Here is a 27,191-nt window from a genome sequence, read left to right as displayed (position 1 = left end):
AAAAAAAACGATGAGTACATAGCTTCCGGCGTGGTTTAAAAGATTGGGGTAAGGCTGTGGAGGGGTAGTATAAAAATAAAGACATTAAAAAAGAATCCTCTTCACAGCCTCATATAGCTTCTCTGAAACTTTGAATATACACGTGCTGGGTGCAGGACCTTGTCTGTCTTGCTCACAGCTCTGTCTGTGTGCCTGGTGCATAGTAGACGCTCAATAATATATGCTTGATGAATCAATAAAAACAATTTAATCAAGGGGCTTGGGGGAAGAGCTACCATGTGTAATTATGATATCATTACTTGGTGGAATAGAGAGAGTATTGATGAAGAGAATTTAAAGAAAATCTTGGAGTGATTTTAACTGCTTCCTGGTATCCATGGGTTCCACACCTGTGGATTCAACCAACTGCAGGTCAAATATTTGGGGAAAAAAAAGGATGGTTTCATCTGCACTGAACACGTACAGGCCTTTCTTCTTGTCATTATTCCCTAAGCAATACAGTGTAACAACTATTTACATAGCATTTATATCGTATTTGCTATTACAAGCAATCTAGAGATCATTTTAAATGTTAGGGAGGGTATGCATTGGCTATATGCAAATGCTATGCCATTTTATATCAGGGGCTTGAGCATCTATGGATTTTGGGATCTGCAGGGGTCCTGGAATCAATCCCCCGCAGAGACTGAGGGACAGTTGTAGTAACAATCTGTAAATGAATTTCTACAACGAACGTCAATATAATTGCTTTCTCCTTCAACCACTTGCCTTCAAAGATTAAATGTTACGTAGAAACAACCAGGACTTGGCACTCATTGTATACAGGGCCTTAGTTATCAGCTTTGGCAAAACAGTCATATCTAATTTATTTGTCTATTAGTCAGCTTTTACGTAAAAGGGCCCACACCTTCTCTACGTTGTCACTAATAAGTTGGTGAAGCCATTGCTAATTATTATTCATCTGGTGCAAAGCAAACACATTAAATCAGGCAATTGAGATTAACCCTTCAGAACTGATCTCTATCAGATGGAATTTCAGAATGTATAATTTTTTTTCATCTAGTACCTTGGCAGTTATGTCTTGCATTATACATTTCATTCTTTTACAAAAATCAGAGCAATGCAAATTTCTAATGTGTCTTCATTTCTGAAGTTAACATCCTTTGAAATAACAGATTCAGAATTTATTTCAGAATTAGTGTTGAAATTCCCCCCCCCTTTTATTTCTTTGTATTCTCATCATCAACAGCCAACATGAATTGAGCAAGTAGGAAAGAGAAAATAAGAAATCATAAGCTTCCAGGTCGAGCTCAGTGGCTAACATCTGTAATCCCAGCACCTTGGGAGGCCGAGGTGAGCGGATTCGAGACCAGCTGGGGAACATGGCAAAACGCCATCTCTACAAAAAATTAAAAAATTAGCCAGGTGTGGTGGTGAGTGCCTGTAGTCCCAGCTACTTGGGAGGCTGAGGTGCCAGGATCACTTGAACCCAGAAGGTGGAGGTTGCAGTGAGCCGTGATGCCACCACTGTACTCCAGCCTGGGAGATAGAGTGAGACCCTGTCTCAAAAGGAAAAACGAAATCACAAGCTTCCTTCACTCCCCCACTCTCTTCCCCAGAAACTTCGATTGTGTCCCTCCATGACATGCTCATTATAGCTCCCTGTGTGTTTTTTCTTTTTTTCTTTTCTTTTTTATTTTTTTTTTTGAGACGGAGTCTCACTCTGTTGCCCAGGCTGGAGTGCAGTGTTGCAATCTCGGCTCACTGCAACCTCCGCCTCCCGGGTTCAAGCGATTCTTCTGCCTCAGCCTCCTGAGTAGCTGGCATTACAGGCATGCACCACCATGCCCAGCAAATTTGTGTATTTTTAGTAGAGACAGAGTTTCACTATGTTGGCCAGGCAGGTCTCGAACTCTTGACCTCAGGTGATCCACCCACCTCGGCCTCCCAAAGTGCTGAGATTACAGGCATTTTGAGACACCACGCCCGGCCTTATGCTATTTTTTATGGCACCCGTCAGTTTGCAACTGCATATGGGTAAAGCTTTTTAATGAATGCCTTCAGCATTAATTAATGTCCTCCTGGACTATGAGCTCCATGAGGACAAGGACCTTCCTTCTCTTTTACATACAATTAAACCCTCAGGACCTGGCCCCTGGGGGGTTATCAATAAGTATGTGTTGAAACAGAAAGCCAAAAGATGGTGAAATGCCTAAGGTCTATGGAGGAGAAAGAGGGGAGTTAATCTGAAAACCCATATAGAAATCAAAAGTTCTTTGCATTTTATTCTGTTTGGTTTATGTTAAAGTTCCATTATGTGCTAGACAGGATGGCTCATCCCTGTAATTCCAGCACTTTGGGAGGCTGAGGTGGGAGGATCACTTGAGTCCAGAAGGTGGAGGCTGCAGTGAGCCATGGTTACACCACTGCACTCTAGCCTGGGCAACAGAACAAAACCCCATCTCTGAAAAAACAGTAAAATACATTGAATAAATTTTTTTAAATTCCGTCATCTGAGACACATCTGTATTGTAAATAACATTTTTTATTTTTTATTTTTTTGAGACAGGGTCTCGCTCTGTCACCCAGACTGGGGTGCAGTGGTGCAATCATGGCTCACTGCAATCTCTGCTTCCTGGGTTCAAGTGATTCTCTTGCCTCAGCCACCCAAGTAGCTGGGACTATAAACACACACCACCACGCTGGGCTAATTTTTGTATTTTTAGTAGAAACCGGGTTTTCTTTTCCTTTTTTTTTTTTTTTGAGATGAAGTCTCACTCTGTTGCCTAGGCTGGCTGGTGTGCAGTGGGCGCGATTTTGGTTCACTGCAACCTCCGCCTCTGGGGTTCAAGTGATTCTTGTGCCTCAGCCTCCAGAGTAGGTGGGCCTACAAGCCCCAGCCACCATGCCCAGCTAATTTTTGTATTTTTAGTGGAGATGGGGGTTTCACCATGTTGACCAGGCTGGTCTCAAACTCCTGACCTCAGGTGAGCCACCCGTCTTGGCCTCCCAAAGTGTTTTGGGATTACAGGTGTGAGCAGCCGTGCCCAGTTAAATAACATCTCTTTTGAAGTCATTGTCTTCTCTATGATTCACTGTTCCCTGTAAAGGGATCCATGTAGTGAAGTGTTCTTATAATTTAGTAGTAGGTTAAAGATTTTTCTTTTCTGAAGGAAATCACATTTAGCATGATATAATCTCTTAGGTTTGCCTCAGTTGCCAGGAAACTCAAAGGTAAATTTAAATATAAATTTCAGTGAATAAATTGGACAAATTTTTAGAAATAACTTCTTAGTCACTGAATTTGGTTTTAATCTTGTGTTTTTATTTTCACTCTCCTCATGTGTTTTTCATTGTAAACTGCCTTTTTTTTTTCTCTTTGTTCTTTCCTTTTCTTTCTCTTTCTCTCTCTCTCGCTATCTCTTTCTCTCTCTCTCTCTCTCTCTCTCTCTCTCTCTTTGAGACAGGATCTTGCTCTGTCCCCCAGACTGGAGAGTAGTGGTGCGATGATAGCTCACTTTAACCTTGAACTTCAAGACTCAAGTGATCCTCCCTATTGCCCAGGCTGGAATGCAGTGGTGCAATCTCCACTCACTGCAACCTTGGCCTCCCAGGTTCAAGCGATTCTCCTGCCTCAATCTGCCACCACACCCGGCTAACTTTTATATCTTTAGTAGAGACACGGTTTCACCTTGCTGGCCTTGCTGGTCTCAAACTCCTGACCTCGAGTGATCCTCCCGCCTCAGCCTCCCAAAGTGCTGGGATTACAGGCGTGAGCATCCGCACCCAGCCCATATTTCTTTCAAACTGTGTCCAACTCTACTAAATTTATGTTACTATTATTGCAAAGCAAACTACCCAGAATTTGATGAGCAAAAGCCACTGTCATTTATTTGCTCACGATTCTGTGGATTAGGAATTCAGTTTCACCCATTTGGAGGGTTCTGCTCCCTGTGACGTCGGCTGAGTCTTTCCTTGGCTGCATTCAGCTGGTGGTTGAGCTGAGCCAGAAAGTCCAAGAAAGCTTCATGTTTGGTGTCTTAGTGCATCTCTATTGGCCTCTTTCTCTCTCCACATAGCTTGGGCATCCTCACAGTAACATGTTCTTAAGATAGATTTAGATGGCTGCTGGCTTCTAACAGGGAGTGCTTCAAGAGAGCCTGTGGAAGCCGACGATCTCATAAGGCCGAGCCCTGGATGTCATATAGTGTGACTTCTGCTGCATTTTATTAATCAAAAACAAAACAAAACAAAACAAAACGTCATAGGGCCAGCCCAGATTCAACGGGAAGGAAAATAAACTTCACCTCTCAATATGAAGAGTGGCAAAGAGAAACTGTGTCAAAGTTTCTTTCTTTTCTTTTCTTTTTTTTTTTCTTAGAGACAGAATCTTGCTGTGTCCCTCAGGCTGGAGTCCAGTGGCTGGATCATAGCTCACCGCAGCCTCAACCTCCTTGGCTCAAGTCATGGTCCCACCTCAGCCTCTCGAGTAGCTAGGACAACAGGCACCCAGCACGACAACTGGCTAAAACTTTCTATTTCACTAAAATATAAAATAATTTTTCAAATTGTATCCAACTGTACTGAATTTATCTATGATCTTTTTTTAAAATGTGAACATTTACAGGAGAAGAATATTAAGGACTCCTAATACGAGATCAGACAAACAGTGTTGGCCTCTTAACTAAATTGTTTCCAAGCATGGTAACATTGGGCAAGGCATTTAATATCCTAAGCCTTAACTATCTTTTTTTTGTCTTTTTTCTTTTTGAGACAGAGTCTTGCTCTGTCGCCCAGGCTGGAGTGCAGTGGTGCAATCTTGGCTCACTGCAAGCTCCGCCTCCCAGGTTCACGCCATTCTCCTGCCTCAGCCTCCCGAGTAGCTGGGATTACAGGTGCCTGCCACCACTCCTGGCTAATTTTTTGTATTTTTAGTAGAGACGGGGTTTCACCATGTTAGCCAGGATAGACTCGATCTCCTGACCTCGTGATCTGCCCACCTCAGCCTCCCAAAGTGCTGGGATTATAGGCATGAGCCACTGCGCCTGGCCTCTAAGCCTTAACTTTCTAAGGCTTATCTGTAAAATGGATTTAATAATAACACCTCAGGCTGGGCACGGTGGCTCATGCCTGTAATCCTGGCACTTTGGGAGGCTGAAGTGGGTGGATCACTTGAGGTTAGGAGTTCGAGATCAGCCTGGTCAACATGGTGAAACCCTTTCTCTACTAAAAACATAAAAATTAGCCAGGCATGATGGCGCACACCTGTAGTCTCAGCTAGTGGGGAGGCTGAGGCAGGAGAATAACTTGAACCCGGGAGGTGGAGGTTGCAGTGAGCCAAGATCACCCCACTACACTCCAGCCTGGGAGACAGAGTGAGACTCTGTCTCAAAATAATAAAATAATAATAATAATAACAATAATACCTCAAAGAGCTGTTATGAGGATTAAATGACCTAACGCATGTAAAGTATTTAGCCCCAATGCCTGGTACGCACTAAGCACTCAAAATATGTTAGATATTATCAAGATAGACCTCAAAATTATGACCTACCTCTATAGCTTACTTTTCTGAACTTTTTGTTGTGGTATAAGTTGTGATTTTACTGATGAGTCAGCCTGAAGACAAGCTGCTATGAAAGCTCTGTGCTCTGGAATTTTATTGATTAAAGGTCATTTCTCAAAAGACCTGCACATCATCAACAGGTTGATTCTCTCATTTAGTTATTTAGTTGTTTCTATAGGCTTAGGAAGTAGTGAACATAATTAATTTATCTTCTATAGATGGTTGTCCCTGGAGCACTGCAATGGTCTAGCTTCAGTGTTAAAAAGGTATTTCATTTGCACAGGATCTCATTAAGTCAAATGACACCAAATTACTCTGCTTTTTTAGTTACATATGCACAAGGCACTGAGGGACAAAGGGGTGTCGAAATACTTATGTCCAATGTATAATTAGTTATTGATGAGTTTTGACCTAATTTAATCAGTTTAATATGAAATTTTGTTTTCTAATCTGTCTTACATAAAGACTTAAAATCCATTTGAAATTCAAAATCATAATCCATGTAACTCATCAACGCTCTGAATGATCTTTAGAATCTCTCTATTATTCCCCATTCATTAAAATATTTCTCATTAAAGCCTCAAAAACTTGGAGAGCATTCCATCCTTCCTTTTTTAGTGGCAATAAACTCTCTTATTTTCTCAGTTATCTGCTGTGTGTTTTTTTTTTCTCTCTCTCTCTTTTTGACTTACTTTCTCTTTTTGAATTAAAAAAAGCATTTTATTTTGTGAAGAATTGAGTTATTTGGACCTTCTTGAGTACAGGTGATGCTAACACGCTTTAGTTTAAATTTCATTATCCAACTCCACCAAACTCAGGGCAAAAAAAAAAAAAAACAAAAGTCACAGGGATTGGAAAAGCTACCAGAGGCTCTAAAACCCTGTCAGAAGGAAATGCCTAAACTAGAATGAACAGGCATATCCAAACATTGAGTATTTCCACATTAGAAATCTTTTTTTTAAGTGGTTTACTAAGCCAGAGTTTAATAATTATGCTAATGAGCATACTTGTTATGAGTTTTACTGTATGTCAGCCAACCACTTTGCATAGTTTTCAAAGTCCTCCCTGTTCTGCACACATCAGCATACCTTGCCTCACTCCCTTCACTCCTTGGGATAACTCCCCACCTCTGATCCCTCAGGAAGCTTGTTTTGCTCACAATTTCACCCTTACTCCACACTTAGCTAAATTCTACATATGTTTCCAGAGCCAGCTTTAGTTCCATGTGATCTATGACACTTACCTAGCTACTATTTTTTTGTTTTGTTTGTTTTGTTTTGTTTGTTTTGTTTGAGATAAGGTCTAGCTCTGCTGCCCAGACTAGAAGACAGTGGCACAATCACAGCTCACTGCATCCTCGACCTCACTGGCTCAAGTGATCCTTGCACCTCAGCCTCCAGAGTAGCTGGAACTATAGGCATGAGCTGCCATGCTTGGCTTTTTTTTTTTTTTTTTTTGGTAATTTTTTTGTAAGGATGAGGTTTCCCTATGTTATCCTGGCTGCCAGCTACTGTGAATTGCACAGATTTCTTTCTTTAAATGCAATTAAATTAAGAGCTGAGAGCCGGGCACTGTGGCTCACACCTGTAATCCCAGCACTTTGACAGACTGAGGCAGGTGGATCATGAGGTCAGGAGATTGAGACCCTTCTGGCCAGCATGGTGAAACCCTGTCTCTACTAAAAATACAAAAATTAGCTGGGCATGGTGGTGCATGCCTGTAATCCCAGCTACTCAGGAGGCTGAGGCAGGAGGATCACTTGAACCCAGGAGGTAGAGGTTGCAGTGAGCTGAGATAGCGCCACTGCACTCCAGCCTGGGCGACAGAGAGAGACTCCGTCTCAAAAAAAAAAAAAAAAAAAAAAAAAAAATTAAGAGCTGAATGCTACCAAGCAGCAGCTTCTCCACTCCTTCTGGAATCTCCGCCTGGTTCAGCCTGCCTGCCTCCACTCCTGCCTCCACCATGTCCATCAGGGTGACCCAGAAGTCCTACAAGGTGTCCATCTCTGGCCCCCGGGACTTCAGCAGCCGCTCCTACACGAGTGGGCCCAGTGCCTGCATCAGCTCCTCAAGCTCCTCCTGAGTGGGCAGCAGCAGCTTCCGGGGTAGCCTGGGTGGAGGCTATGGTGGGGCCAGCGGCATGGGAGGCATCACCACCGTCACAGTCAACCAGAGCCTGCTGAGCCCGCTTAATCTGGAGGTGGATCCCAACATCCAGGCCTGCGCACCCAAGAGAAGGGGCAGATCAAGACCCTCAACAACATGTTTGCCTCCTTCATAGACAAGGTATGGTTCCTGGAGCAGAAGAACAAGATGCTGGAGACCACATGGAGCCTCCAGCAGCAGCAGAAGACAGCTTGGAGCAACATGGACAACATGTTCGAGAGCTACTTCAACAACCTTAGGCGGCAGCTGGAGACTCGGGGCCAGGAGAAGCTGAAGCTGGAGGCAGAGCTTGGCAACATGCAGGGGCTGGTAAGGATGAGATCAATAAGCTTACAGAGATGGAGAATGAATCTGTCCTCATCAAGAAGGATGTGGATGAAGCTTACATGAACAAGGTAGAGCTGGAGTCTCACCTGGAAGGGCTGACTGACAAAATCAACTTCCTGAGGCAGCTGTATGAAGAGGAGATCGGGAGCTGCAGTCCCAGATCTCGGATACATCTGTGATGCTGTCCATGGACAACAGCCGCTCCCCGGACATGGACGGCATCATCGCTGAGGTCAAGGCGCAGTACGAGGAGATCGCCAACCGCAGCCAGACTGAGGCTGAGAGCATGTACCAGATCAAGTATGAGGAGCTGCAGATACTGGCTGGGAAGCATGGGGATGACCTGCAGCATACAAAGACTGAGATCTAGGCCAGGCGTGGTGGCTCACGCCTGTAATCTCAGCACTTTGGGAGGCCGAGGTGGGCTGATCATGAGGTCAGGAGTTCAAGACTAGCCTGACCAACATAGTGAAACCCTGTCTCTACTAAAAATACAAAAATTAGCCTGGGGTGGTGGCGCACGCCTGTAATTGTAGCTACTCAGGAGACTGAGGCAGGAGAATCGCTTGAACCCGGGAGGCGGAGCTTACAGTGAGCTGAGATCGTGCCACTGCACTCCAGCCTGGGCGACAGAGCGAGACTCTGTCTCAAAAAAAAAAGGCAGAGATCTCCAAGATGAACCGGAACATCAGCTGGCTCCAGGCTGAGATTGAGGGTCTCAAAGGCCAGAGGGCTTCCCTGGAGACTGCCATCGCCGATGCCGAGCAGCATGGGGAGCTGGCTGTTAAGGATGCCAACGCCAAGCTGTCTGAGCTGGAGGCCGCCCTGCAGTGGGCCTAGCAGGACATGGTGCGACAGCTGTGTGCGTACCAGGAGATGATGAACGTCAAGCTGGCCCTGGACATCGAGATCGCAACCTACAGGAAGCTGCTGGAGGGCTAGAAGAGCTGGCTGGAGTCTGGGATGCAGAACGTGAGTATCCATACGAAGACCACCAGTGGCTATGCAGGTGGTCTGAGCTCAGCCTATGGGGGCCTCACAAGTCCCAGCCTCAGCTACGGCCTGGACTCTAGCTCCTTCAGCCACATCAGCTCCACCAAGGCTGTGGTTGTGAAGAAGATCGAGACTCGCAATGGGAAGCTGTTGTCCAAGTCCTCTGATGTCCTGCCCGAGTGAACAGCTACGGCAGCCCCTACCAGCCTGCCCCTCTTGCGGCTGCCCCAGAGCCCAGGAGGGAGGCCCGTATGCAGGGTAGCACAGGGAACAGGAGACCCACCTGAGGCTCAGCCCTAGCCCTCAGCCCACCTGCGGGGGAGTTTACTCCTTGGGGACACCCCCTTGCCCATGCCTCCAGCTACAAAACAATTCAACTGCTTTTTTTGTTTTTTGGTCCAAAATAAAACCTCAGCTAGCTCTGCCAAAAAAAAAAAAAGAAAAAGAAAAAGAGCTGAATGCTTCTTCAACTCTTAGTAAATACTGATTTCTACAATAATTATCCTTTACTGATTGATTATAATGAACAAGTAGCATTTCCAAAACACTTAATTGACAAAATGTGCCAGGCATGGTGGTTCACACCTGTAATCTCAGCACTTTAGGAGGCTGAGGCAAGAGGATTGCTTGAGTCCGGGAGTTCAAGACCAGCTTGGGCAACAAAGTGAGATCCTGGTGTTGGTGGTGTAGTGGTGAGCATAGCTGCCTTCCAAAGTGAGATCCTGTCTCTACAAAAAAATGAAAAATTTAGCTGAGCACAGCGGCATATGCCTGTAGTCCTAACTACTTGGAAGGCTGAAGTGAGAGGATCGCTTGAACCCAGAAGCTGGATGCTGCAGTGAGCTAAAATTGCCCCACTGCACTCCAGCCCGGCCAACAGAGCAATATCTTGCCTATAAAAATAATAATACGATAAACAAAATGAAAAATTTACAAAATGTCCAATGATCATCTCTCCCTTGTGACTCACAACTCAGAAATGCTGGTGTCCTTAGCCTTGCTTCACCAATGAGGATACTGGTTGTGAGGAAGCATAAGTAACTTCCCCATGGTCACACAGATAAGAAGACTCACGTCGACTGATGACATTGGAGATTCTCTTCCCATTACATCACATGACTTCTCTGGCAACTACTGTGGTTTTTCACTGAGCATTCTATGCTGACCATCTGTTACAGCGGGAACTTGAGAAAATTGAAGTGAACTTCTTTGTTCTCATGCTTACATTCAGATTCTTCATCCTAGGAGTAGAAGAGAATCCACTTTTAATTCTACCTCCTAAATTGCCATGGGTTCCCACTCCCATGTCGTTACTGACTGTCTGCATTGCCATTTCCCAAGCTCAGGCCACCTTGAACCTTACCTGGAGAACTGCCACCATCTTTTTAATGGCCTCTTGCTACTGTCCTGCTCCTGGCCTCCTGCATAGAATCCTCCAGGTTGCCATCTATAGGGCTTTTTTTTTTTTTCTGAGATGGAGTCTCGCTCTGTTGTCTAGGCTAGGGTGCAGTGGCATGATCTCAGCTCACTGCAACCTCCGCGTCCCAGGTTCAAGCGATCCTCCTGCCTCAGTCCCCCTAGTAGCTGGGATTACAGGCACGCACCACCATGCCCAGCTAATTTTTGTATTTTTAGTAGAGACGAGGTTTCGCCATGATGGCCAGGCTTGTCTCGAACTCCTGACCTCAGGTTATCCACCTGCCTTGGCATCCCAAAGTGCTGGGATTACAGGCGTGAGCCACCGCACTTGGTCCTAGAAGGGCTTTCTAAAATACAAGTGGGACCTTGATATCCCTGTGCTTAAAATATGTCAGTGGTTTATCGTGACTCTCAAAACAGAGCCCTAATTCCTTACCGTTATATTTATATAGCTGACATGGGGCACTGGCTCAGCTCTCTGCCCCCTCATCTCTTCTTCCTCCTGCTTCTCCTTCCTCATCCACTGGACTCCATTCTCAACCATGCAGAATAGCTTATTCTTCCCCAGCTGCACTATCCAGCTACCCAGCCAAGGGCTCTTAACCCAGCATCCACACATCCCTTGGGGGGCAGGAGGATGTCAATGGAGGAAATTCAGAACTTGGATGAAAAAAAAATTACATATTCATTTTCAGTAATCTCTAGCTGAAATCTAGTCTCTCCAATTATAAATGTAGCCAAAAAACCACAGTCGTTTTACCAGGACCTGCAATTTGTCACTAATAAAAATCATAGATATTTTCATGTCACAAGACAGTTGTTCAAGGCACCATATCGTTTATGCTTATCATTACTGAGAAATTTACAGTAATTATTAGCTTTCCTCTAGACTTTGTTATCTAACACATTAATAAAGATTCACTGGCTGGGTGTGGTAGCTCACGCCTGTATTCCCAGCACTTTGGGAGGCCAAGCAGGGAGGATCAGGAGTTGGAGACCAGCCTGGTCAACATGGTGAAACCCCATCTCTACTAAAAATACAAACATTAGCTGGGGGTGGTGGTGCACGTCTGTAATCCCAGCTACTCAGGAGGCTGAGCCAGGAGAATCACTTGAACCCGGGAGGCGAAGGTTGCAGTGAGCCGAGATAATGCCATTGCACTCCAGCCTGGGTGACAGAGTGAGCCTCCATTTGAAAAATAAAATAAAATAAACACAAATTTATAAGTAAAATACTTGGTCACAAAAGGACAAATGCTGTATAATTCAATTTACATGAGGTACTTAGAGTAGTCCCATTTATAGACAGAAAGTAGAATGGTCCTTGCCAGGGACTAGGGAAGAAGGGGGATGAGGAATTACTATTTCATGGGTATGGAGCTTCAGTTTGGGAAGATGAAAACAGTTTTGGAGATTGGATAGCAGTGATGGTTGCCCAACAACGTGATTGTACTAATGCGACCAAACTGCACACTTAAAAATGGCTAAAGTGGTAAATTTTATGTGATGTATATTTCATCACAATGAAAAAAAATGCAGCACAGTGTATTAGATGGGAAATGTGCTGAAGAAAAATAAAGACAGGAAGGTGAGTAGGAAGGACCAAGGGGTCAGAGGCCAAGATAGGCTTCACTGCCGGAGGGTTCTTTGCTGTTGTTTTTGCCCAGGACCTGAGCTATCTGCACAGCCACATGTTCAGAAAAACTTGCAACGTGACCTGAATCTTTCATCTGATTGTCAGTGGGTGCAAAAGTGAAGCTTTTCTCATGTGTGTTGCTAAAATCCTGAAAACCGAATGCCTTTCATTCACCTAGCACCTTCAGGATGTACACAGGTGAAATCCTCGAGGAATAATGGGATGTCAAATTGTTACTGGGATGGGGACGTTTATCTTTCCATTTGTCTGCATTTTAGTTTGAGATGAGCACTTTTCTGCCATGCGTCATCAAGGAATTATGAGGCCATTTGAGGAGGTGAAATGACTAGTTTTTGAAAATCAGATAATTATATCTGATTTATGTCTTCAGTGTCTCCATAAATCATCTTAATATTCAGGCTTCCTTGAGTTTGGCTTTATACTATTAACTTTTTCCTAACTCATGAAAGATAACCAATGTGGATTCCAAGTCTGCTCGCTTTTAGTAAGTGGTCTGATTTCTGTTCTTTTTGACATTTAGGTAGAAGGTAGAAGTTCTTATTAAAGTAAATATTATCAAATCTTGAGGTTTAAAGGTTTGATATCAAAGTTTGATCTACACAATGTCAAAACCTGTTTGTAAAGTGAAACTTCTATCTAATCAAGGCTGTATGAATGTCAATCATACAGCCTAGGTGTTTTTGCTTGTTTTTCTTTTTAATAGTAGTTTGGCAAATAAATAAGCACAGATCTAACTCTCTCATTTGCCTCTAACCTAAAGTTTTTACCATTTGGGGGCATTGACCAGCAAAGCCTCTTGAAATATTAAGTCTAATACTCCTTTGCAATGTTATCTTGGTAAGTTGTAACTATTTAAGTCGTTTTCTGAAGTATACACATTGTTTTCAATATAATAGTGAGATTTGTACAGCTTATTAGAAACTGGCAAATTATGAGCCATTTTAAATTATCTAGATCCTAAAGTGCAGATTGCAGGAGCTTAATTCTTCAGAACTTAAAAATATTCTCTCCCTCTTCTTGTCTTTTATGGCACACAGATGAAAACAGGGAGTTTATCTGAAAGCACAGTCTTTCTAACAAGAGAGTTATCCAATTATGAAGATGATATACGATTTAGGGAATCACCCTCCGTGCCCATGGTGCTGTCATTTAATTTCCCTCTTTTGTCTTTTTTTATTCTGTCAAATGAGAACTCTGACATTTTGATCATTGGGAAGATGTATCAGTAGTACTTCCAACATTCTTTAAAAGACAGAAATATTTAAGTGACTGCTCAATCAGAATTCTTGATAGAGTAAGTGACTAGCTTAAGTGTTTTAAGGGCAGTCATGTCTACTGCCAAAAGCTTTTTACAGCCATTTCTTTCCTATTCAAATGCATTTTGGATCCTTTTCATCTTTTTCTCTCACTTTTCTGTATCTACTTAATCTAATGTTTGTAAAATAATTCCTTCTCCTAGAACATATAACCTATTCCTGGGCTTCATTTTCTTTTTTTTTTTGAGACAGTCTCACTTTGTCACCCAGGCTGGAGTGCAATGGTGCAATCTCAGCTCACTGCAGCCTCTGCCTCCCGGGTTCAAGCTATTCTCCTGCGTCAGCCTCCCAAGTAGCTGGGATTACAGGTGCCAGCCACCACCCCCCAGCTAGTTTTTGTATTTTTAGCAGAGACAGGGTTTCACCATGTTGGCCAGGCTGCTCTTGAACTCCTGACTTCAGGTGATCCACCCGCCTCGGCCTCCCAGAGTTTTGGGATTACAGGCATGAGCCACTGCGCCCGGCCCCCTGGGCTTCATTTCAAAACAAATTCCATTTGTGCAGAGTAATGAAGTCTTTAAGGTTTCACTAAAGGAACTTCTCTGGGTGTCACTTTCCTCGTCTGTAAAACGAGTCTCACTTTCCTTGTCTATCAAATGGCAAAGTTTGCTTCATCTCTAAGAGTGTACAATTTCTGCAAAATGATTTGCTCTCTTGCCATAATATGTGTCAAAAAACAAAATTTCAAAAAATCTAGTTTTTTTTTTTTTGAGAGAGAGTCTTGCTCTGTCATCCAGGTTGGAGTCCAATGGTGCGATCTCGGCTCACTGTAACCTCCGCCTCCTGGGTTCAAGTGATTCTTGTCCCTCAGCCTCCTGAATAGCTGGGATTAAAGGCACGTGCCACCATGCCTGGCTATTTTTTTGTGTGTGTATTTTTAGTAGAGATGGAGTTTCATCATGTTGGTTAGGCTGGTCTCGAACTCCTGACCTCAAGTGATCTGCCTGTCTTGGCCTCCCAAAGTTGTTGGATTACAGGCGTGACCCATCGCGCCTGGCCACAAATGTAGTTTAAAGATTTCAATTGGCTTTATTGCAATTTTAGAATCAGGCAACAGTTCATCCCATAAAATAGAATAAGTGTTCCAATGAGCTAAGCAAAGGGGATTAGCTTTATATAGACAGAGGAAGCCTGAAGAAAGAAACAAAGAACAAAGAGTTATTCGTCATTTTAAGGCTACTTTCCTTGTGAGGCAGAACAGGGAGATAGAACAATAGAAAAACAACTGATTAACATCGGGTGTCTTTAGGCCACCTTTCTTGCATAAGGATCAAAGCAAAGAAGGCTTTATCATCATGCCAACTGAAGACTGAAACTGGGCTGCGTGGGAAATTGGCTGTTATCTCTCTTCAGATTTCTCATAAGGTCAGATAACAATTTAGTTTGGGTTTGCTGACGTGGAACTGTAGCATGGGTGACTCCATTTTGATTTTTAGTCCGGTCTGTTGGGGCCTAGTGCAGGAGCTTAGTTCAACAGCCTCCTGTAATTTTTATTTTAAGCGTGTAACTAATGCCTACATCCACCACTCTCCTACAGTAAGGGGGCCTGATTGATTCTCCTCTAGACTCCTTCAGAGGGCTCCTAACAGGGCGCTTCACTGCCTACCTTTCACTCCATATCATCCCACACATGGCTGAGCTGCAGCTCAGTAACTAATATGCAAGTCCTATTAAGATGTAGATTAGAGGCACGGACCTGGTTTGCTCACTGAATTCATTGCAAACCCTTAATGTGGCACCCAAGGCCCTCAGCAACAAGCCCTCAAGCAACCTTTCCTGCCTTCTCATCTTCTTCCCTACCTGCCTCTCAAATCACTCATCCATTCACTTCAATATATTTTTTGAGGACTGAATATGTGCTGAGCCTTCTGCTAGGTGCTAGAAACAATGATGGGCCAAACCAGATAAGTTCCAGGCAGGGCCCTGCACATGTAAAGCCCTGGGTGGGAAGACATGAGTAGTTTATAGGAGGTGGCCCAGAGACCTCTGTGGCTCAAGCAGAGAGCCTGAAAATAGGGAATATGTTTGAACAGCAAAGTAGAAAATAAACTAGCTAGGACTTCGCAGGCCTCCTTAAGAAGTTCTGTCATTATCTGAGGCACAATGAGAAGCTCCATGTATTGAACAGAGCTGCAGCGCCCTGCCATTTTCCTCCCCTAAGTTATTGCTTCTACAGGTCCTTCAGTGTGAACTACGCTCTTCATTTTTTCTGTCTCTGCTTGCTCAACTCACAACCATTATTTGGAACATTAATTTCAAGTGCCATCTCTTCCACGGGGAAATGTCCAACTCATCCCAAACCAAATGGAGCTTGTATTGCTGTCATTTGTCTTCTTTTTTTGACAGAAAATCACAGATTTATTGAAATAAAAGTACACTCCACGGAGTGGGAGTGGGCTCCAACATGTCTTATTCTTTTCTTTTCTTTTCTTTTTTTTTTAGAGGCAGGGTCTTGCTCTATCACTCAGCCTGGAGTGTAGTGGCAAGATCATATAGCTCAGTGCAGCCTCGAAATCCTGCACTCAAACAATCCTCCCACCTCAGCCTCTGAGTAGCCAGGACTACAGGTGTATGCCAACATGCATAGCTAATTTTTTTTTTTTTTTTTTTTTTGAGATGGAGCTTTGCTCTTGTTGCCCAGGCTGGAGTGCAACCCTTATGGGTTCAAACAATCCTCCTGCCTCAGCCTCCTGAGTAGCTGGGATTACAAGTGCCTGCGACCACGCCCAGCTAATTTTTGTATTTTTTTAGTAGAGATGGGGTTTCACCATGTTGGTAAGGCTGGTCTTGAACTCTTGACCTCATGTGATCCACCCGCCTCAGCTTCCCAAAGTGCTGGGATTACAAGCGTGAACCACTGCACCCAGCCATAGCTACTTTTTTATTTTTTGTAGAGACAGAGGTCTCACTATGTTGCCCAGGCTGGTCTTGAACTCCTGTGCTCAACTGATCCACTCGCCTCAGCCTCTGTATGTCTTTTTCTCTGCTACATATGAGACCTATAGGGTCTGATGTGGTAGCCACCAGCTACATGTGACTATTGAGCACCTGAATTGTGGCTAGTCTGAATCGAGATGTACTTTAGATGTAAAATACATACCAGATTTTAAACACTCAGTATGGAAAAAAACAGAGAATATAAAATATTTTGTTAATAATTTTATATTAAGTACACTTTAGAATGATAATGTTGGGGGGTATATTGGGTTAAATAAAGTATGTGATTGAAATTAATTTCATGTTTCTTTTTACTTAATGTGGCCATTAGAACATTTACAATTGTGTCTGTGGTTTACATTCTATTCCTGTTGGACTGCACTCCTCTAGACTATACACTTCCTGAGTAGTAAAGGTTTATCCAATTATTCATCTGTTTATCCCCCAGGGAACACTAGCTTGTTCATAGTGGAAGAATCAATGAATATTGTTTAAATTCATTGCCAATTAAAAGAAATACTTTGCAATTTTAGTACACTGCCTCCTTTCCACCTGAAATGTGCAGCCGAACTCCACAGTGAAAACGGGTAGACAAGGGAGACAGAGTTTTTTCCAGCCCCTATGAAAGCTAAAGGTATGGAACATGTGGTGTGGTCATGGAGGACACAGCAAGCCAAGACTGCTGATTCAGACAGGTTTCTCTATTTCCAAAACAAGAACTTTTATTGCAGAGTATGGAGGGAGCATTAGGACAAGAGGATCTTTGTGGTTTCTCACTGTATCTGTGGAAAAAATCTGAGGTTAAGGTTTAAATTAAACTGACATTTAAAAGAGCCTTTGTAGGCTCTTACTATATGTGTGTTAGCATCTGTTGCTATAGCTAAACTGACACTGATTATTATGAATGATGCTTTATGAGTGATGGAATAAAATGTGGTTTCCTGCTTATGGACATTTCCTGGTGTTGGTTTCATCCTCTTTAATGATGAGATCAAGACCAGGGAAAATTACTAAGAGTATAGAAAACGTATCACAAAGAAAATATTATTAGGACACCAAGCATTTCTGTGATGGGAAAAAAAAGTATTTAGAACTTCCCAATACCGCCTCTGTAATTTTATGAATTGTTTTGTTTCTGCTGGCTTCTGGTTTTGCAATCAGTTCTCCTTATGATTCACAGAGGCTCCCTCATGACTACCTTCACATGTGTTCCCCTTTTTGTTCAGAGACCTCTGAGGATGAACAAACGTATTTCTTATCATAAAATGGTTGAAGACATCTCTTTGCCCATTAGAAAGCCTAATTTCAATGATTTTACGTTTTACCCTTGGAAAAGATGTTTAGTTTTAAACAGGCTTTTTCTCCAGGCATATTTTCTACTGATCTCACAAAAGAGCTCCTGCTTCAACCAGACCTGTCTCCTCACTGTTCCTTGAAATGCCTGCTAGTTCTCTGTGTTTATCACAACCTCTATCCTGCTACTGACCAAGGGTTCTCTCTGAATGTTTTACAGTCAGACTCCACTTAAAAACTTGTCAGATTGCTACTGAAGATTAAGTATGGAAAGAATTCTTGTAGTAGCCCTTCCCATAGGGCAATAGCTCTTTTTACCATAACCAAGGTGCTCCTGTTTTAGCTTAGGCTAAACTTAATTTGCCTTCATTTTCCCCAGCTGTAAGAAGAGTCTTGGTAAACACTAACCTTCCGGTCTGAGTCATGTTTAGCCCTCATGATCTGAAGACATCCCAAGAGATCTCTTGTCTTAGTTTATGTTCCTTATCATTTTATCTATTAGAGTCACCTCTTTAGGTTAGGTAAGGAGATGTCATCTTTGTGTAAGACAAAATAACAAACATGAAAAGCTGTGTTTACTCATTTCTGCTTGCCAACAAAGTAACTTCACAAAGCTCCTGACTCTGTGACAACATACAGCTCTCCGAAAGATACTTTAACAACAAAACAAAATAGAGCACAGGGTCCCCTATGTCTCTTGCATAGTACAAAATTACTTTCCATAAAAAAACTCTAATACATGTAAATACAAAAATATACAATTCATCTTAAAATGTACAAATTGATATTCTAACTTTATTAAGTCATTATCACATTTTCCAATCTACAACTCACTTTAATACTATTAAATATATACTATTATACACAACCTATACTATCCTTATAGTAGTCTTATTAAAATATTATATTAAATATAAAAAACCAAATCACAGTAAATAAAAAATAAATACAATCCAAAACATACTTTCCAATAAATAGACAAATATACACACTAGGCCCAATACTCATTCCTTACTCCTACAACTCAAAATTACCAATCTTCCTTAAAAAAAAAAAAAAAGCCTTCCTAACTATATAAACAATCATTAATCTTATAAATACAACCAGACAATTAATTTATAACAAAAAACTTTATAGGACAAAATAACAAACATAAAAAAACTATATTTATTCATTTCTACTTGCCAACATAATTTTACAAAATCCCTGACTCTATAACATATAATTCTCCAAGGCCGGGAGTGGTGGCTCATGCCTGTAATCCCAGCTATCTGGGAGCCCGAGGCAGGCGAATCACTTGAGGTCAGAAATTTGAGACCAGTCTGGCCAACATGGTGAAACCCCGTCTCTACTAAAAACACAAAAATTAGCTGGGCGTGGTGGCATGTGCCTGTAGTCCCAGCTACTCGGGAGGCTGAGGCTAGAAAATTGCTTGAACCCAGAAGGTGAGGGTAGCAGTGAGCCAAGATGGTACCACTGTGAGACTCCGTCTCAAAAAACAAAACAAAAAAATACTTCTCCAAGAAAATACTGTAAAGACAAAACAAAATAAGACATACAACTCCCAAATGCCCCCAACATCTCTTTACCTAAATCACTATATTCCTTAAAAAATAAAAAGCCCTAGTCCTTGTCTTTTCCTACACATAATATAATGTCTAATAAAATTAATAATTATACTTCTATAACCTATAACCAGATAACTAAATATACTCTTTTTTTAAAACTTGTGTTTTTAGGCCAGGCGCAGTGGCTCACGCCTGTAATCCCAGCACTTTGGGAAGCTGAGGCGGGCGGATCACAAGGTCAGGAGATTGAGACCATCATGGCTAACACGGTGAAACCCTGTCTCTACTAAAAAATCAAAAAAATTAGCCGGGCGTCGTGTCCCGGCCTGTAGTCCCACCTAATCCGGAGGCTGAGGCAGGAGAATGCCGTGAACCCGGGAGGCGGAGCTTGCAGTGAGCCGAGATCACGCCACTGCACTCAGCAAGACTCCGTCTCAAAAAAGAAAAAAAAAAAAAAATTGTGTTTTGTTTTCAGACGAGGTCTTGCTCTGTGCTTTGTCAGCCAAGCTGGAGTGCAGCGGCAATCACAGCTTACTGCAGCCTTAATCTCCCAGGCTCAGGAGGTCCTCCTACCTCAGCCTCCCAAGCAGCTGGGACTACAGGTGTGCACCACCATGCCCAGCTAATTATTTTATTTTTTGTAGAGACGGGTCTCCCAAAGCGCTGGGATTACTGGCATGAGCCACGAGGCGCAGCCCAAATATACTCTTACATTCAAACCTTAATATAATTCTACTTTAATATAACTTCTAAACAAATCTAATACAATTTTATACATACTAAACCTCCACCACCTATTAGCCAAAACAGGTTACTAATGAAACCTCTCTACAAACTACTTCCAGACTGTAGTCATCAGTCTATAGCCTGCAATAAGACTTCTAAAGAAAACTAACTTTAATTCTTCAAAAACTTATTTTTGTTTGGTTTGGTTTTAGTCAACACTTTTCACAAGAAAATTACTGGTGAAGTGGGACAGTCCACCTTGGAAGGCAAACTCTTAGCAACTCCTTCCTCTCAGCCAATACCAGTCAGTTGTTCCTAACATTTGTTTCCCAGCAAATTTTATCTTTTTATCCCTTAAAAAAAATACTGAACTTTAGTACAAGTTAATTGTCTCTTATTTTACAGACATCTTTATCCTTAGAGAATAGAGGTGTTACAAGGAAACGAAACTGAAAGAAAAAAAAAACCCATCAAAAAGTCAACAAAGGACATGAGTAGACAATTCTCGAAAGGAGATATACAAACAGCCAGCAAACGTATGAAAAAAATGCTCAGCATCACTAATTATCAGGGAAATGCAAATTAAAACCACAATTAGATACCACTTTACTCCTGCAAGAATGGCCATTATGAAAACGTAAAAAAAAAAAACAATTGATGTTGGTGCAGATGTGGTGAAAAGGGACCACCTTTTTTTTTTTTTTTTTTGAGGCAGAGTCCCACTCTGTCACCCAGGCTGGAGTGCAGTGGCGGGATCTCAGCTTGCTGCAACCTCTGCCTCCCTGGTTCACGTGATTCTCCTGCCTCAGCCTCCTGAGTAGCTGGGACTACAGGCGTGCACCACCATGCCTGGCTAATTTTTTGTATTTTTAGTAAAGATGGGGTTTCTACATGTTAGCCAGGCTGGTCTCGAACTCCTGACCTCAGGCAATCCGCCTACCTCAGCCTCCCAAAGTGCTGGGATTACAGGCGTGGGCCACTGAGCCCAGCCAAAAGGGAGCACTTTTACACTGCTGGTGGGAATGTAAACTAGTGCAACCACTATGGAAAACAGTAGAGAAATTCCTTAAAGAACTATAAGTAGAACTACCATTTGATTCAGCAATCCCACTACTGGGTCTCTACCCAAAAGAAAAGAAGTCATTACACGAAAAAGACACATGAACATGCATATTTATAGCAGCACAATTTGCAATTGTAAAGATACAGAACCATCCTAACTGCCCATCAACCAATGAGTGGATAAAGAAAATGTGATATATACACACCAAGGAATACTACTCAGCCATAACAAAGAACAAAATAATGTCTTTTGCCACAACTTGGGTGTAGCTGGAGGCCATTATTCTAAGTGAAATAACTCAGGAATGGAAAACCAAATATTGGCTGGGTGTGGTGGCTCACGCCTGTAATCTCAGAACTTTGGGAGGCCAAGGCAGGCAGATCACCTGAGGTCAGGAGTTCAAGACCAACCTGGCCTGTTGGTGAAACCCTGTCTCAACTAAAAATACAAAAATTAACTACGTGTAGTGGTGTGCACCTGTAGTCCCAGCTACTTAGGAGGCCGAGGCAGGAGAATCGCTTGAACCTAGGAGGTGGGGTGGCAGTGAACTGAGATCATACCATTGTACTCCAGCCTGGGCGATAGAGTGAGACTCTATCTCAAAAAAAAAAAAAACACAAAAAAAAAGTCAAATATCATATGTTCTCACTTCTAAGTGTGAGCTAAGCTCTGAGTATGTAAAGGCATAAGGCTGATGTGATGGGCCGGCTGCAGTGGCTCAGGCCTTTAATCCCAGCACTTTGAGAGGCCAAGGAGGTGGGAAGATGGCTTGAGGTCTGGAGTTCGAGACCACCCTGTTCAACATGGTGAAACCCTGTCTCTACTAAAAATACAAAAATTAGCCAGGCATGGTGGTGTGCACCTGTAGTCCCAGCTACCTGGGAGGCTGAGACAGGAGAATTGCTTGAACCTGGGAGGTGGAGGTTGCAGTGAGCTGAGATTGAGCCACTGCACTGCAGCCTGGGTGACAGAGTGAGACTCCATCTCGAAAACAAACAAATAAACAAAAAGAATATTTGAACATATAAAGGAATGGATTGGCACTGATAAAATAGCACAATACCCCAGATGAACACCAAACTGGAAATAAAATTGTAAAGAGATAAAGAGCTATAAGGAACGGACTCATTTAATGCCTGAAACCCAAAATGCATTATTTTGGCACTTAAAATTTTTGAGTGAAAGATTGGTCAGGCTTTTTTTTTTTTTTTTTTGGTGGTGGCAGGGGACAGAGTCTTGTTCTGTTGCCCAGGCTGGAGTGCAGTGCTGCGATCATGGCTCATTGCAGCCTCAACTTCACTGCAGCCTTGACCTTCTGGGCTCAAGAGATCCTCCCACCTCAGCCTCCTGAGTAGCTGGGAATGCAGGTGTTTGCCACCATGCCTGGCTAATTTTTATTTTTTGTAGAGACAAGGTCTCGCTGTATTGCCCAAGCTGATCTCAAACTCCCAGGCTCAAATGATCCTCCCACCTTGGCCTCCCAAAGTGCTGAGATTACAGGCGTGAGTCACTGTGCCCGGCCAGACTTCTTTGATGTGTCCTCTGTAGGGAAGCTGCCTTCTTCATATGTATATGTATTTATGTATTTTTTTTTAAGGCAGAGTCTCACTCTGCCACTGAGGCTGCAGTCCAGCGGCGTGATCTTCGCTCACTGCACCCTCCACCCTCCGGGTTCAAGCAATTCTGTCACCTCAGCCTCCTGAGTAACTGGGATTACAGGCACGTGCCACCACGCCCAGCTAATTTTTGTATTTTTAGTAGAGACAGGGTTTCACCATGTTGGCCAAGCTGATCTTGAACTCCTGACCTCAAGTGATCTGCCCACCTCAGCCTCCCAAAGTGCTAGGATTACAGGTGTGAGCCACTGCGCCCAGCCTGTATGTATGTATGTTTAAGGCTAGTTAGGTGAAGCAGTGGGAGTGGAGAAGGAACAAAAAAATCTGTAATTGGTTGTGATCAATCAGTTGTAAACACCATTGCACTTGGACCGTCTCAGCTGCCTTCTTTAAACAAAAGCCGCATTTAACTTTTTGTACATGGGAAGCCCAAATATGTCTTCCCGTTACCTCCATCCATTGGCTCATCTTTCACATAGCAGCTATTCAAATATTCAAAAACTGTTGTCCTGGCCTTTCTGAGTTTTTATCTCTATCTTTCTTATGTGATCTCTGTATCAGTTAGGGTTCTCCAGAGAAATAGAATCATTAGATGATATATATGAAGAGATTTATTTCAATGAATTGGCTCATGCAACTGTAGACATGGCAAGTCTGAAATCTGTAGGGCAGGCCGGAAGTCTTAGGCTGCAGTCTTGAGGCATAATTTATTATTCCTCAGGAAAACCTCAGCTTTTGCTCTTAACGCTTTTCAATTGATTAGATAAGAACCACCCAAATTACCAAAGATAAACTCTTTTATTTATTTATTTATTTTTTTGAGATGGAGTCTCACTCTGTCACCCAGGCTGGAGTGTGGTGGTGTAATCTCAGCTCACTGCAACCTCCGCCTCCCAGGTTCAAGTGATTCTCCTGTGTCAGCCTCCCAAGTAGCTGGAATTACAGGTGTGCGCCACCATGCCCGGCTAATTTTTTGTATTTTTAGTAGAGATGGGGTTTCACCATGTTGGCCAGGCTGGTCTCGAACTCCTGACCTCAAGTGATCCGCCCTCCTCAGCCTCCCAAGTGCTGGGACTACAGGCATGAGCCAGCATGCTCAGCGATAAACTCTTTTAAAAGTTAACTGATTGTAAAGCTGACACACAAATTAACCATTTCAATCTCCTTCACTGTTCTATCTACTCTTAATTAGACAATTCCTAGTTTGTCAATACCCCTGTTACAATCAGAAGAACACATGCCACTGCACTCCAGCTTGGGTGACAGAGCGAGACCCTGTCTCAAAATAAATAAATAAATAAATAAATAAAATTAAATAAAATCAGAACAAGTCTAGAGCCAGTACTCCAGATCTGACTCAACACGACAGAGGTCAGGGTATCACCTCTGTTTTTCTGGCCTCAATGCTTCTACTGATATAACCTACCCAAGTAGTCCAGAAAATGGATTATACATTTCCTATAAGGCTTAGAGGGAATTTAAATCTCCAGGAAGTTTCTACTTGAACAGCTTTTAAACCAGTCTCTCTCATCCCACAAGGAGAAAATTGAGTGGGCCTATCACGGCTCAAATGCAAACAAACATAAGTATATAGTTAAACCTTATTAGGCACGTGAGCAACTCTCCTAGTCCAATTCTGGTTATAGCATATCAGAATTGGACCAGCCTTGGTGGCTTGCGCCTGATCCCGGAGGCCAAGACGGGAGGATCACTTAAGACCACGAATTTGAAACCACCCTGGGCAACATAGTGAGAACCCCATCTCTACAAAAAATTTAAAAGTTAGCTGGGTGTGGTAGTGCACCTGTAGTCCCAGCTACTCAGTAGGCTAAGATGCGAGGGTCATTTGAGCCACGGAGTTCAAGGCTGCAGTGAGCTATGATTACGCCACTGCACTCCTGCCTGGGAGACCGACTGAGAGTCTGTCTCTAAAAAAAAAAAAAAAAAAAAAAAACAAATTGGTAGCCAGTTTTATCTTTGGAAAGCTAACTGTGAATAATTACAACATTAAGTAACTCATATATGTATTTTTCTTTTAAATGCTTGCAGAGGATTCAGATGCCTCTCTTTTACTACCACCTACTCATCCTCACCACTTGTTACGTAGATATACTCAGTACTCTTAATGGATGAGAAAATAGATTTAGAGATTAAGTTAGTTGCTCAAGACCACACATCTAATAGGTGGTAGAAACAACACTTGAAGTCAGATCTTCTAACAGTACTAAAATACTAAGATAAACACCAAAATGACCAAAAACTAAGCTATAAACGGGTAGGTGGATAAGAAAGTTGGAATGGGGACTTTAAAACATGGTTATAATCCAGATTCTAGGAAGCTTGAACAGACGAGGGTATGAAATTTCCAAAGATTGGATCTGCTATTTTGTTTCTGGTTTTTTTGGAGATGGAGTTTCGCTCCTGTCACCCAGGCTGGAGTGCAATGGTGCGATCTTGGCTCACTGCAACCTCTGCCTCCCGGGTTTAAGTGATTCTCCTGCCTCAGCCCTCAAGTAGCTGGGGTTACTGGTGCACACCACCATGCCCAGCTAATTTTTTTGTATTTTTAGTAGAGACGGGGTTTCACCATGTTGGCCAGGCTGGCCTTGAACTCCTGACCTAACGTGATCCGCCAGCCTTGGCCTCCCAAAGTGCTGGGATTACAGGTGTGAGCCACTGCACCTGGCCTGGATCTGCTATTTCATTCAGACCTCGCAGGGTGACAGGCACACACTTTCAATTAATATAACAAATGTGTGTTGAACAGTGTCATGCATGCAAGATACTGTGCTTGGCATTACAAGCAACATAAAGATGTCCAGTGAAATATTTATCCATAAAGAATCCATAAAGAATTTACAATCTAGTGAGGAACACAAATGAAGAAGCTAAATTGGCCAGGCGAGGTGGCTCACACCTGTAATCTCAGAACATTGGGAAGCCAAGGCGGGAGAATCGCTTGAGCCCAGTAGTTTGAGACTAGCCTGGGCAATATAGTGAGACCTTATCTCTACAAAAAAATTTAAAAATACATATATTTTAAAAATAAGCTAAATTACCACCACAAAGCATCTATTCACTCCTTTACTCATCTATTTATTCAACAAATACTTAGGAATTTCTGTTTGCCTTCAAGACAGCCATGAGTAAGATAGGTAATGAAATGGTACTAGGAAGTATACCCTATGTGGAAGATATGTCCTTATACAGAGAAAAGGCACTTTGAAGACGGAATGGGCCAGGAAGAAACAACTTTTTTTTTTTTTTTTTTTTTTTGAGACAGTGTCTCATTCTGCCTGTTGCCCAGGCTGGAGTACAATGGCATGATCGTGGCTCCCTGCAGCCTCAACCTCCTGGGCTCAAGCAATCCTTCCACCTCAGCCTTCTGAGTATCTGGGACTACAGGTGTGCATCACTATTCTCAGCTATATTTTTTTATCTTATTGTAGAGATGAGATCTCACTATGTTGCCCAGGCTGCTCTCGAACTCTTGGCCTCAAGAAATCCCTCCACCTCAACCTCCCAAAGTACTGGGATTAGATTGCAGGCATAAGCTACCACACCCAGCTTTTCCCAACAGTAGGCTTTCTAAGCAAAGCTAAGTGTTTATATTTTACTTACCAGACTGTAATATAGTGCTTACTGCACACCTGCTCATTTCAGATTTGTATGTAGAACCAATACCTGATTCTTTTTGAGTGCTGGTTTTATAATAAAAGAATGGCAAAAAGCATAATAATCAGAAGTTCCTATAAATCACCTATCCATGTAAAATTTCATACATGAAATTCTCCCGTACAGCAGAATGACTTGCTATTTTTTGGGGGGGGATTAATGAGAGTCATATTAATGTAATGCATTTTGGGTTATATACTACATTTCCACTTTCTTTCTTTAACAAGTCAGTTCACTGATATCTATTAAAAGAATACAGCATATCTGTAGGGTGTGGTATCACCAAGGATAATGTTGCGAGAATGTTTCTTTGATTTTTACTCTTGCCTTTATTTTATTTATTTATTTATTTATTTTGAGACAGGATCTCACTCTATTGCCCAGGTTGGAGTGCAGTGGCACCATCTCAGCTCACTGCAATCTCTACCTCCCGGGTTCAAGTGATTCTTGTGCCTCAACCTCCCAAGTAGCTAGAACTACAGGCATGCACCACCACGTCCAGCTAATTTTTGTATTTTTAATAAAGACAGGGTTTCACCATGTTGGCCAGGCTAGTCTTGAACTCCTGACCTCAAGTGATCCACCCATGTAGGCTTCCCAAAGTGCTGAGATTACATGCATGAGCCGCTGCTCCCAGCCAGTAACCTTGAACTTCTGAGTTTAAGTAATCTTCCCGCCTCAACCTCCTTAGTAGCTAGGACTCCAGGTGCATGCCACCACATCCAGTTAATTTTTTCTGTAGAAAGGAAGTCTTACTACCTTGCCTACACTTTTTAAATTATTTTGATTATTTAAATGTAGCTGTCCTGAAATGCATCTTTTTTCCTTCTCCATTTACACAGATTCATGTTAATAGTCATTTTCCTCTGT

The 27,191-nt window shown here is 42.6% G+C and overlaps 1 protein-coding gene and 1 pseudogene across 1 annotated transcript in view; both read left to right on the top strand.

The window, feature by feature from the left end:
- The window catches only part of LOC100447685 (uncharacterized), a 108,283-nt gene that overhangs the window by 9,873 nt on the left and 71,219 nt on the right, over positions 1–27,191 (top strand). The window lies entirely within an intron of this gene.
- LOC103890993 (keratin, type II cytoskeletal 8-like) lies at positions 7,463–9,234 on the top strand (annotated as a pseudogene).

The sequence above is a fragment of the Pongo abelii genome, chromosome 5 (assembly GCF_028885655.2).
Source record: "Pongo abelii isolate AG06213 chromosome 5, NHGRI_mPonAbe1-v2.0_pri, whole genome shotgun sequence".
In the NCBI taxonomy this organism is placed as follows: domain Eukaryota; kingdom Metazoa; phylum Chordata; class Mammalia; order Primates; family Hominidae; genus Pongo; species Pongo abelii.
The sequence above is the reverse complement of the archived record's forward strand: the minus strand, read 5'-3'. Positions and strand labels throughout refer to the sequence as shown.